Genomic DNA, 12,474 nt, shown 5'->3' on the forward strand with positions numbered 1-12,474 from the left:
ATTTAATACGAGATTTTGCTTCTCAGTCTGTCCTGGAATATCGACATTAATATTCTGTTTTCGTGTATCTGATGGTCTATAAGACAACGGTACGGGTAATTCTGAGTATTTTTCTTTATGCAGCTGAAATAACTGCTGTTGTAAAGCGTCTCTGATTATTTTTCTACTTGCTACGATCAAATCGGTGGGTCTCCATAATTTCAAAAAATCACTCATTGAGGTCTCTGAGATCACTCCACGTATTATTTCACACTGAATTTTGTTTGATTGTAATCTGATTAATTTTTTAAATTCCTTCAAATTTGCATCAAGAGCTCTATGATCATCATCTATTTCTTCGTAATAATCAACGAAATTTTTTAACCAATCATGTGGAGATGGTCCAACAAAAGGCGGCGGTTGACCATGATCGCCACACATTATTATAGCGGTATTTTTCGTCAACAACCAATCAAGAAACTTTTTTAATGTATCCAATGAGACCGTGCATATCTCATCCCAAATAATTATTTTAGGTATATATTTTTCTCCCATCCGTTCAGGAGTCCATGTATCTCCGCGCCACCGAAAGAAACTATGATACGTACACGATTGTACTTGCCGCTGTTTCATCTCACGTGCAAGTCTATGTGTGGGTGTCAGCACGATTATATCTGAATTTCTAAAAACATTAATCGTTCGAGTTGTTTTGCCGCATCCACCAGGTCCATTGAGATATACTGTCTTATATCTGGTTATTGGATCACTCAACGATGGTGCTTTCGACATTTCTGATATTTTATTACCCTTACGATAAAAATCTCTCATTGGAACATCTGCTGATTCTGCATAATTGTGTAATAGTTCCTTTTTTATTCTTCACGAACCCCATCGTTCATCATTACTTGTAAATTTCATAACAGATTCTAAATATCTACTTGAAATATAAAACGAATCTGTTGCGACTCTGACTGCGGTCTCAGGAAATCTATTAATCATCGATAATAAATTTATAGAAACATAAGCCAACATGGAAGATCTTAGATGAGTATATTGTGGGGATACGTCATTTATGTAACTAACGATCGTACCTAATTTTGTTCCGTCGGATAAATAAACACTTTCTCGATTTACAAATATATTTTTCGCTGTTGTATCAGCGATTATAAAATCGTACTCGGCATCATCTAAAATTAATCGTGCGTGATGTCTTTTATAATCATATGCACCACCTTGAGTAAATTTACCTATAATTTTTCTACCGAGATCTTTTGCGGTTTTGAGTTTATTAGGAATATCATCTTCGGAAACATCAGGACATTTTTCCTTAAACTCGCTAATAACTTCAGAATCTGACATGGGCAACCAAACTTTGGTCTGTGCATGATATGATATAATTGCCTCACTGACCACCAACGATGTCAGTATCATACAATCTAGCATATATCGCAACAAAACTATAGGTGCCCAACGTTTTTCACAAAAATGTCTACCAAACCAAACATAACAAATCTTGTGAAGATTTTCGTTAAACTCGAATGATTCAATACAGGCGAATCCAGTCAGATCAAAATCAGGTAATGGTTCATTAATTGCCACTCGCGTCATCTCGTTTGTTGGGTGACCAAATCTTTCAAAGTACACAGAACAATCCCCGTATGCCAGAAAACTTCCTGGATAACATGCAACCATATCAACCGAAATAACATCATTGTAATTATATTTGGTATTCCATAATCCGCCATGTCCGTATTCGACGCAACTTGCGCGTACGTCCTCGAGTAAATCAAATCGTGTTGGTTTCCATGAATTTCTTTCTCTAGCGAAATGAGCCGCAACAGAGGGAACGGTAAAACAATTAGTTAGTAATTTTTCAGTATTTTCCGCGTGCTTGCACTTGAAAAACATCTCTGCGAGATTTTTCATCTCGTCATGGAGAGATTCTGTTCGATATATTTCACCATTTGGTCTAACAAACTGATCAAATTCACCTTCCTCATTACTTTTAAATAACCATACCGATACAGGATCGTTTTTACTTATTTCGTTGATAAAATCAAACATACTATCTGCCCCAGAATTATCTGGGGAGTAAAATCTAACAGTTCGATCTCGTGGAAATATTGTTACTGCGCTGGTCCATGCATGCGCGTTGTGATCAATAATATTTATTGGAGCTCCTTTCGATTTATATTTCGATTGGTACAATACTTCTCCCGTTATTGTCGCTACGGTTATTGGAAATTTTAATATTTTTCCTAACTCAGCAACATCTTTTATTGTAGCACCGGTATCCTTAACTGAATCAGCCCACGAGTTTATTTTTTCACGTCTTAAATCAGTTAATCCATTTCCACGCATCGCGTTTGTAAAGTGTTCTATTACTCGCTCGGCTACACAATTTAACCTTGAAAATTTCATCGGCGCTAGTTTATCAACGTTGGGGTTTTTATTTATCTCATAGATTCCATAAATAACCGCTGTTACAGGATACGCTCGCTCATAATACGGTTTGTCAATACCCGTCAGTAGACCCGGTCTGGAATTTTTACTTAATATGACAGTTTTATTATTACCAAGGACAGGATCATATTTGTCACGGATAATCCAACTACCTGTTTCTGTTAATACAATAAATTTTACTCTGAAGAAATATTTTTGATTGCCCTCGTATTCAGCGATGTAGTTAATGATAGTTGCCGCTCGCTTGTCGTTCATTGTGGCGTCCGTGACAGTGTTGCGTATAATCTTGAACGTTGACCATGTATGAGATGCACCATCCGTGTAAAATTCTTTCTTGGCGTCGTGAATTTTCGAGATCAAACTTTTATTTTTCGGATCAACCAAACCTCGCACTGGCAAGTCAGAAGATAATCTGTCAAGGTTGAATTTGTATTTAACAGGCCTAGTTTGGGATAATCTCTCAAACTCGTTCATATAATTAAAACAAATATTTAAAATAAAAAATATTATATATACAATGTCTCAATGCAGATGGTTGATGATCGGCTCAGTAAATCGATGCAACAAATCCTGCAGAAAGGAATTTTGTTGGATGCACTTACAAACCATACGACGAGGAAGTCTAGGACCAAAACCATGTCTGCGGTGTGGTATTGGAGTGCGAGGAAAAACAGAATTATGTGGAAAGTGCGGCGGAAAACGGTTCAGAGAACTTAAAAGATATTATGACAAAAAAAAATAATAGCGGTGAAAACGCTATAAAATCCGTGGAGGATTATATATCAAGATTTCAGACAAACAATGATTTAAACAAATAATATTATTATAATGGAGCAAAATAAATTTGTCCCACATCCTGTCATAACAAACTATGAATCAAATATTAATGGTATCATCAGACACTGCAAGTTGAAGAGACCAGTTGGTTGTATTAATAATCATGGTTATCTAAGGTTCACATGCGAGGGGGGAAAGAAAAATTATTTCTGTCATCGTTTCATCTACGAATGTTTCTTCGGAGTGATCAAAGACGGTCTTGTTATTGATCATATTGACAGGGATCCTCAAAATAACTCCCAACACAACCTTCGAGTTGTCACACGAAGCGTGAACTCTGCATGTGGTAATACAGGAAGATGTAAGACAATCGGAAAGAGGGCGGTAATTTCCACAAACACAGAAACTGGCAAAAAAATTATATTTCAGTCTATGCGTGCTGCTGCTAAATATTTTGATATTGACCCGCGTGTGGTAAAATACGTCGCAGAAAATATAACCAGATCTACTTTCTCGAAAAAATATAAACAGAAAATTACCTTTCAGTATCAATAATTATCATCACCACATTGAATTATATCATTATTTGAGGGGGCCCAGTACTTTCTGATTGTATACTACTGAATTTTTGATTATATAAAAGGGAGATTACTTTGTAATATATAGTTTTCTTCGTAGATTTTTGATTTTTTATGATCGTAATTAGTCAGTTTAACTAATTACATCGTAATTAATTACTCGTAGAAGTATTATTTATGTTTTTTAAATATTTCCCATCATACAACACTACGAGAAATCATGATAATGTTATTGATTCGCAAGGAAGCTGTAATACAGGTACAGAACAGAAACCGTTGTCATGGTAATCGATCTGCAGGTGTGTTCATGCCACTGTTATTATTGATTCGCAGTCTGCTTAGGAAAAACGCTGTTTTATATTCAGAAACTGTTGTTATAAATACAGAAACTGTTATTATTCAGAAACCGCTGTTTTATATTCAGAAACTGTTGTTATAAATACAGAAACTGTTATTATTCAGAAACCGCTGTTTTAGTGTAAATATTGGTTCCTTGGCTATATATTAACTTTCGAAACATATGTTCGTAACAAGGTTTGATAGCTCAATCAGTATGGTATTGGACTGTGACGCTCGCGGTCCAGGATCGAATCCCCATGGCTGACAATTTGTCGGTGGCGCGCCCATAATTGCGATTTTTATAATAATGGGGGAACCGCAAAACCCCCCGCTCAGCAAAATTCAACCACTATATTGACTTGTGGTTGATACATATTTTCGTATCACCCACTGGATTAATTATTGTGGGTGGGATTTTTGCTGAGCGTATATGTTTGTACTGTCCTTAATTAAGTTATATGTTTGTGCCGTCTAATGCATAATCTGAGCTCGCTAATACACTCGATAGGGGCTCTTTCATTCATAATCTGAGCTCGCTAATACACTCGATAGGGGCTCTTCATTCATTGTATATAACCATTTCATTGTATATATCCATTTCATTGTATATATCCATTTCCTTAGTTATATGTTATGTGTATATCCTCTAAACTTGGTAGATTGCGGTGGCAAGCTACGAGTTTAATGAGGATTGTGCCGTCCTTAGTTAAGTTATATGTTATGTGTATATCCTCTAAACTTGGTAGATTGCGGTGGCAAGCTACGAGTTTAATGAGGATTGTGCCGTCCTCCCTCTTGGGCCTTCTAGACCGTTGTTTGGCGGGTTAGGGGCTCTCGTAGAGGGAATATTTGCCTAATGAACTTGGTAGATTGCGGTGGCAAGCTACGAGTTCTTGGTTGTGCTGTCCTTGAAACATCCCGACGAACTCGCTAAACACTCGATAGGGGTTCTAGGGATATTTTTTTTTATTTTAAAGATTTATATATTATATAATGAACCATGAAAATATCAATGATGTAATTGTTGCTATTAAAAAATTGAAAAAAGATGGAATTAATATATCTGATGAACTAAATCCTGAAAAAATAGTTTCTGACTTTGAGATTTTACAAGAACGTAAAACCCAGGGGACATACACACTATCATCTGAATACAAGCTCATGAAGCGGATTCAGGCGGCAATGTTTCAGTCGCTAGCTACCATAGAAGATGATCATGTGAAGGAGTTCGTTCCTCTCTCTGCCGCCGTAGAAAGAATTAAATCGTTATTATCCCACGAGTATGAGGCAAAGAAAACGATTAGTACTCGTATAAGACAATAAAGAAAAATTATGTCAGAAAGTAACTTCGTTACTGGTGAAACGATCCAGAGTAACTTCGTTACTGGTGATAATGAAAGTTTTGGTAACTGGGGTCCCTGTCAACGCTGACCACGTGTAGTGTAAAATGATCAAATTTTCAGAAAAAAAAATATTTTTTTTGCAAGGCCGATTAATTTGTACCAAACACAAATTTGTGCCAGTAATAATAAAATATTTTTTTATTTATTTTTTTTAAGTTGATCGAATTTGAGTCTGATCTCTGTTACAAATGTTCTTCTAACTGTTAAGAAATCCTCGTGTGTAAAAACCCTCCATTACATAAAGATCTACGATTTCACATACAGATTTATCACAAGTTCTTCTTCACGTATGTCAATTAAGCGATTAAGGTGGTCTGTGAGTTTAAAATTGATTCGTGTTAACATATTATTGTGACACCGCAAATACACAGGATTAGTTGGTTCTTGCACGATTAAACTTCCAGGGGGAACTTGTGGTGTGAACGTGTACAGGATGTATCCTTGTTGAGCTTGATTTGATCTTCCGAGATCTATTTGATAGCTGCCATCGATTACGTCACAAACCAGATTGACCGCGACCGTCGGTGTTATATTAACGATTCCCGAAGATATGTGTCTTCCGCCGCCATGTGGATCATTATCATATCTAGGAACGGTTGGATATGGTGCTAGTTTTCTCCATGCATCGAGTATTTTAGGAAAAAACTCATCAATGACATCATTGACAGATTTTCTCAATTTATCCGGATTATAATCAGGAAATTTAAATGTTACAATGTCAGCTTCGGATATTTTGTACTTGGTTGCTAAAAATCTTCTATAATCGCCAGATGATTCAAAAACCAGGTTTATGATTCTATTATGAAAATATTCAATAGTATCAGCTATATGATTTAAAATTTCCACTCGTTTAATAATTTCTTCACGCGTAGATGTCAAATCATACAAATATTCATGAAAACTATCACGTAAATTAACCAGTTGCTCTTCGTGATCTGAATTTATGATATTAATGACATTATTGATATTTATATCGTAAAATGAATTACCACCATCAACGTTGTGTAAGAGCCAATAGTACTCACCAATATTATTGACATGAAATTGATCCCGTTTATCCCATACACGTTTTTCTATATTCCACCAGAAACTTGTATAATTCATTTTAATATTATGATGAAAACTTTTCGATGATGAAAATCATCCCGAGTTGGTTCTGGTAGTCCTTCATACACCGGGGGAATTTCAGGCCAACCTAGTACGGATCTGATTGAAGATTTATAAATATCAACGACGTAATCGGGAGAATGTATTTCAACCGTCGAGGACAGGGTCGGTTCATGAACATTAATTGATATTTTTGCTTCTTTTCCCGTTATTGATTTTATTCTACGTTGAAATTCCTCATTGATCTCTTCAATCTCGTAACTGCCAGTTGGTATTCCAACAACAACCCAGTCAGGTGTTCCATCGGGTTTGTTGTTGTTAGCAAATACAAGCGAATTATTTGCTGGTGTACCATGAAATGATTTTGATCTGATATTTGGCCAGCTGTAATATACTCATAATTGTGCTAGTGCTATTTCTTTTACTGGAATTGCAGTAGGAAAATTAACACTAAATTCAGGATTAATTGAACTTACCGAGATCATCGTTATCTTTGGCGGAGTTGTGTTGGTCACAATCTGCTGGAGTAATTCTGTCATTATTGATACTTGTATCTTTAATACCGATACCTTCGTCGTATATTTTGGTTATCATTGAAAATTCGAAATCAGATATAATTCCATCACTGAGACTCGCTGATAACAACGAGAATAATTTCGAGTATGCTACCGTCGCTGTATGTAATTTTATTGTGTAATCGGATAATTTTTCGTTCGTGCAAGTACATATTTTTTTTGTGATGATATTAAGCACACCTGCAATAGTTGTTGCTGCTGAAATACAAATAGTTACAGCTACTGGTGCCATCGTTGTCAACGCTGATAATATGACACCGGTTCCAGCAACAACAGCGGATACTGAATAAACAATCACATCAACGATAACCAATCGTCGTCGATATTTTTTTACTTTTACTGTATATTGATCAACTTGATCTTTTAGCGCCGCCTGCCATTCACGCGCTTGATTGTATCTGTATTGTGCACCGTCCATATATATTTTTATGCAGTAACCAATTGAGGTGTTTCAGCTACAAATTCCAAACACCACCAGAAGGATGTTGCGGTTAATTTCTTATCAGCTGCTTCCAGAATAAATATTTCTTCGGTTCCGCTATTTAATATAACAGATACAACCCCGGAAAACCTGTCGGTGGAATGACGCCATGGAAACGTTGTAAATATTTCAAATTTTGCAGCACTAAACACAGACAGCCTGTACACGCCAGTGACTGTTGCGGTATATTTGATAGTATTATTTTGCTGCGACCATGTTGCAAATCCCGATGATACCGTGCATACGATGTTTGTGATATGCCCGGGAGTTATTCCAGTTGGAATTTTAATCAAATTGGTTTTATTGATAATCTCAGGAATTCCCGCTACGATGTCTTGTTGTGTTTGTTTGATCGTGTCTAGGTCAGTTTTGATATCAGAAAGTTTCATGTTGATGACTGGAGGAGTGCCAAAGAACTTGTCAATGGAATCATCGGTTTTTTGAAAATTTCTTCGAAGTCTTATAAAAGCGCCTGCGTGAACATCATATTCGGCCCGTAACGTGGATAATTTACCGTCTACGGTGTCGACGTATTTTTTTGTTGCTGCGTCTTCGTCAGATGTTGGATCTCTTAAAACTACTATTTTATTTCCGTTCATGCTGAGTTCACCCGTCATTGTGTCACCGGTGTTTTTCATACGATTAGCAACACTTCTTGCAATTTCATTTCTAATTGTTGCTAATGATACACTTGAATCTCTGATTTTGCCGCTATCAGTAAACACGGGAATATTATCCGTAACTGCACCGAGTACTCGCCGGACTATATCATTCCATTTGATATTGCTGGTTTTTAGTTTACCATATCGATCTTGAAAAATAACAATTTCATCTGGGTCAACTCCAGCCAGGTTTATAATATCAGCAAGGTCATCCTTAGTCGCATACTTCGACAGATCAACGTCGCCGGGCTTTTTCTTAACGCGTGAAGATCTTCTTCCGTAAATATCAACCATTATATAAGATCCTTCGGATCTAAGATCTGTTTAAAACGCTTTACGCGCAACATATCGGTTGCTTGTATAATCGTGCACGACTTTATGTGGCGGCCTGGATGATTTTGATATAGCGTCGAGTACATTAATTACTTCACGGCCGCATATTGGCGGATCTGTCATTGTTTGTGTGGGTAGCGTTGAATACCAAACTCTGGTTGTTGCGTGAAGTGGTGCGACATACTTGATAAATTCAACAGGTGGAGCTAACCCGTACGAATCAAAATAAATGATTCCACGTGGATCAACCAATGAGTACCGGGTCCTGAACGTTCGTCAAGATTAATAATACCTGTTTCGAGTTTGTTTGGTTGTTTCGGTAATTGATCTCGCATAAAAACACCTCTAAAGGCTTTTATTTTTAATTTTTTAGCAGCATCAAGTAAATCAAAATTTGATGCTGGAACGTCTAACGAAGTGATCTTGGAAGCCTTAGGCCTCTCCCCCAACGAGATCCTGGCAATCTTAAGCCGCGTCCCTTTTTTTTTGTATCCTTGCCCTGTTGCTTTCTTTAGTGCCATTCCAGCAGCTGTTCCAACAGCACCTAACGCGGCTGCTTTTGCTACGGCTGGAGCAGCTGCAGCTATTAATGCCGGAATGGCCGCAAGAAGTGGAAATATACCACCGGTTTTAAACATGTCTTTGATGGCGCTCGGGGAAAGATGAAATTGAACTCCAGTTTTTGATTCCAGGGCTTTATTGAAATGTTTAATCTGATTATTTGTCAACGATAATTTGTTTGGACCACCACTAATCTGATCTCGTTTTAGTGATATTTTAGTTCCGCATTTGTTGGCGGTTTTTGATTGAAGCTTTTTTACCTGACCGGGAGTCAGAGTAACATTAACATGACCATACGACATTTTTTATATAAATAATATTTTTTCTGAATAATTAAAGATTTTCCACTGGTGCATCAACAACTCTCATTCGACCACTACCACCTTCAAGTAACATGGCTTTGTCGCTAAGTATGACCGCGATCGCTCTGTAATCAACACCACCGGTATTTAATGTTGCTTTGAGATGTATATCAACGACAGATTGTTTTGATAGATCAAGATGTTCTAATGAAAAATAATAAATCGGGTACAAGTTTTTAAAATCTAGTTGTGATATTTGCAACCCAGTATCAACATTTTGATCACGTCCCATAAATGACATCAAACGATGATATGCACGTCCTATATGATTTTGTGCATAATTTAGTTGTACATTCTCTGTTGGTTCCTGTTGTCCGTTTATCCGTAAGGAAATATTTGTGAGACCTAGTTGGTCAAATATCATATGAGAGTGAGTTTGTGAGTTTAAACGATTAGTTCCCTGAAAAGCAATAAAAATATGTCGTGGTGCAGAAACACCCTGTTGTGATGCTATATGCCATGTAAACTGACCGTTAACGTTAGTTTGCATGCTATCCGTGCTTGTTGTTAACCATGACAACAAGGATTTACCACCTGCATCCATGAAAGAAATTAATCGCTGTTCTTCTGCGATCGTTGGAGTCATTACCGGCATCCACAATGAAAGTTTCGATAATATTACTTTACCAGCATCACCAGCGGGTCTCCACAGAGCATCATTATCATCGTTCTTTCTTACAAGAACAACAGTGTGTCTAGCTCCAAAAATAACCTTTTTAACATTCCTGCAAAATCCAAAAATATGCGATAGTGGAATTGTACATGAAAAACCTCTATTGCCTTCTAGCAACATATTTCTACGTGTTGCAAATCCCAAGTTGAAATTTTCGCTAGAACCATGAACCACTGGCCACACGTCAGCATCAGCGTTATTGGCAAAATTTCTTGGTCGTCTTATATTATACAGATCGCTTTCAGGGTGATTGCAGTTATCTTTCACAAACATCATTGTGGGACCTGCTGATCTTGTATAATCATCAGAATATCTTGCTAATCCTATTATTGTTGTAGCAACGTCGACATCATTCTGAATTGATTCAATATTTTTGCCATCAATCATATATGTGGCGCCACTAAATAATGCCATGATCCCGTTGTTGACAAAACCAATTTTTACTGGATTTAAGTAATTAGTATCATCCGTTTTCACAATTGTACCTTCTACCTCAAGAAAGGCATCAGCGGGTAAAAAGTATCTACTTGTGTCATGAACTTGTAGTTCAATTCTTCCACGTTGATCTGGTTGTTTTGCGTCATAGGAATAAAATTGATAATCACGTACCGATTCATCCTTAAGGACGGGTGCTTCCATGTCAAATGCTGTGTCGGATACGCGCTTGAACATTTTATTATAATTATTTTTCGTCTAACACGTTGATTACCGCGTTCGGGAAATTCCACTTCGGGAAGTTCCACTTCCGGATATCAAACTTGAGATATTATTTCCAGATTCACCGAATCCTTGATCTGCTAACGCTGCTAGTTTTTGATTTGCAGCTTGATTTATTATTTTACTGACATCTGCAGGCATCACCTCAGTACTTGTCAGTTTCACTGGTGGTTGTTGTTTTCGTCGCAATAATCGTGCTAGTCTTTCTTTGATCGCCGAGAACGCCTTACCAGCAACATTGACAATTGCACCAGGAGCTTTATTACGAACAATATCAATGGCCTTCATCGATAATTGTTTTGCAACAGGTGCTACTTTTGGAGCTATCCTTGTAAATAATCCCTGAATAACATCACCAAGTCCATCTCCGTAAGTAGCTCTATAGATTGGTAATCGTGAGTTTACCGCTCTGACCTGTACAGGTTTGCGATGATTATTATATATGATCATCTTATTTTTATTTACCATTTATCTAACAACTAGTCATCAGCAAGTTCATCAATAAGTTCTCGGTAAACGCCGATATCGATGATACCACCTTGAAATAGTCGCCGACAAATATCAGCTGCTTCATTAATTATTTCTGGTGAATTATTTCCAGCACGTTTTCCTCCTATGAGAACTTCTAACCGTGACACGTCATTGATGATATTATCAGGACAAACAAAATTGTTTTCTTCCGATGTAGTCAGAAAACCACTTCCAACAGCGCTCGGAGGATCATCATCAGGATCTCTTTCTTTACCCAGTGAACGTAATTTCTCCTGTTGTTTAGTTTCTATATCTCTAAATATTTCTTCTTCTTGTTTCCATTTTTCTTCTGCTTTTCGCTTCATTTCCTTTGCCATCTGCCTCCTTTTCTCTCTAGATGGTTTCAACATCAATTGCTGTTGTTCTATTTGTTGTAAAGGTGGAGGAAGCTGATACTGAGAGAATTCTTCTTGTTCTGGTTGTTTCAGTCTCTCTCTGTAAAGTCTATTTACTTCTCTATCAAGATGTTTGAATTCTGGACCTCTAGCTTGTTTTTTGTTGTAATATACGCGATATATCCATTTAATGAAATTATCATTATCTGTTTTTTCATGAAGAGGTTTTAAAATATTAGATTTATCAAATATATTATTTACTATCATCTCAGGTAATTTTTCTCTTTCAGTATTTCTAATAATATCAACAACTCCTTCGTTAAATCTTGCAATTAGTTTTAAGTTTTCTTCTGCTGATTTGGATTCAGATGCAAGTGTTTTTCTCACATCGGCGACTTCAGTACGAAGTTCTCCAATACTTTTAAGTATTTCCTCACCAACAGGTGGAGGTTGAGCTGCAGCTATGTCAGTTGGAAGGTCTCGTAAAATCTTCTTTGCCTGTTTAGTTCTTCTTGCTATTTTTTCTGATACCGGAAGAAGATCTTCTTTGATGACAGTTGTAACTTTCTCAGTAGCTGCAGTGACGGGTTAAAATAGT

Source organism: Sinohyriopsis cumingii, chromosome 12 (genome assembly GCF_028554795.1).
Source record: "Sinohyriopsis cumingii isolate HCF-2022 chromosome 12, ASM2855479v2, whole genome shotgun sequence".
Classification (NCBI taxonomy): Eukaryota; Metazoa; Mollusca; class Bivalvia; order Unionida; family Unionidae; genus Sinohyriopsis; species Sinohyriopsis cumingii.